Genomic DNA, 2,003 nt, shown 5'->3' with positions numbered 1-2,003 from the left:
GAGAGGGAGGAAACACGGCCCACCGTTGGGAAGAAAACAAGAGGGGGCCTTTTGACACAACTTACATGTCTTACACCACTGGTGTACATCACGGTTGAGGCTAGGCCATACAAAACCAGCCTACTTGTTATATCTAGGGCAAAGTGACCACCAAAAACACCATCATGACAACTGTCAATTACCTTCGTAATTTCATTAGAGAGAGGGACCTTCCTGAGTATTTGGTCCTTACCCTTACAATACAAACCGTCATTGATAACCTGATACCTTGTGTCCTTCCGGGTAATCCATTGCTTCTATCCTTTTGTTAGATCTAGTGGACATTCCCCTGTTTCCAAAAAATGCATGATGTCAGGTAAGGCATCACTACCTTGAAATAGAGGAAGATTTATCTTTATAGCCCCAACCACCACTTCCTGTAGTCTTTCGCTTGCTAGGGCATCAGCTTCATGGTTTTGAGCCCTTGGGATATGGTGTAATTGAACTTCTTCAAACTTACCCAACAGAGTTTTTACACAGCTCAAGTGAGTCCTCAAGCTAGGGTTCTTGCATGTACATACTCCATTTACTTGCCTTACCAAAAGTAGAGCATCCTCAAATACATTAAGGCACTTTACCCCTTGCGAGACGCACCATTGTAAACCCTTGGTTAGTGCTACATACTCAACTTCATTCTTAGAATGTGAGTACCTTGATACCTTTGTCATCAAAGACCACAATGCCTGTAGTGCTTTGTCAGATGCTCGTTTGTAGACTCCATCAAAGTAGAGGGGTGAAAGCATGTTAACCTGTCATGCTTTTTCATGTCCCGGACAATGCTAACTAGCACAATTTTGACATATGCTAACTAGTACAATAACTTCAGCTACATCTCCAAGATCTATGACATATGATATATCAATAGAAAGCACTTGAAACAAGGAATCCAAATGTACAAACTCTGACAAATTTTGATGTTATTTGTAAAAAATTTACTAGATGCCCAACTTTTCGAAGATGTGCTAACTTGAAACTGCTAACTAGCACAAAAAGCGCGACAGGTTAACATGCTTTCACCCAGAGGGAGTGTGCTCTTTCTACCATCGGTGGCTCTTGAAGTGATTGAATTCCTTCCCCTTTAGATTGCTTCACCTTCTTCTCAAAGTTTTGGTAGGTCATGAGTCCCCCCAATCTTGCCTTTGTCGTTCTTTCCACCTGTACTGTGTAGTCAAATTCTTGCAGATGAACTAGCCATTTAGTAATCCTAGCAGAAACATCCATGGATGTGTTGTACAACATAGGGAAACATCTCATCCATGGTTAGAATCACAAATTTCTTAGGCAACAAATATGACCTAAACTTTGTAGTTGCAAATCTAAGAGCTAGGACTAGGTGTTCCACATGGGTGAAACCTTTCTCTGCTCTGCTGTCATCATTCGACTGGAGAAGTAAATTTCATTCAAAATTTCATCCAAGAGAGGGAGAGGAAAGTGGTCTTTCTTTGTAGGTGCATTTAGTGGTTTGTAGTCAATGCAGACCCTCCACTTACCATTCTTTTTAGGTGTCACTACGACAGGTGACACCCCATTCTGAGTTTTCTACAAGATAGATGAACCCTGCTTCTAGTAGCTTCCTTACCTCGGCCAGGAGTGCCTTTTCTTGTATGACCCCCAGTTGTCGTAGCTTTTACACAACTTGTTTTACCCCTTCCTTCAGCTTAATATGGTGTTCCACTACTATATACTTGTGATTCTTTCATAGTTGTCAATGAAAAGGTCAGGAAATCCCTTCAACATTTGCAAAAAGTTATCTTTCTTCTCAACTGTTAATTCCGTAGACAACATACCCTTCAACCTACTTTCTCCTAGTCCAAGTGATTTACTTTCCTCTTCATTGCGTTGCCCTTCTGGTGACGGATCGTCAGTTGTGCTTACCCCTTGTGGATCCTTCATGATGATACCCATCACATCGATGGAACTGAAACTTTCGTCGGTGGATGTGGTCTCCTCCTTAGAAGTGGTAG

The sequence above is a fragment of the Adiantum capillus-veneris genome, chromosome 20 (assembly GCF_014529385.1).
Source record: "Adiantum capillus-veneris isolate H3 chromosome 20, ASM1452938v2, whole genome shotgun sequence".
Classification (NCBI taxonomy): Eukaryota; Viridiplantae; Streptophyta; class Polypodiopsida; order Polypodiales; family Pteridaceae; genus Adiantum; species Adiantum capillus-veneris.
This window is presented reverse-complemented; position numbering follows the sequence as displayed.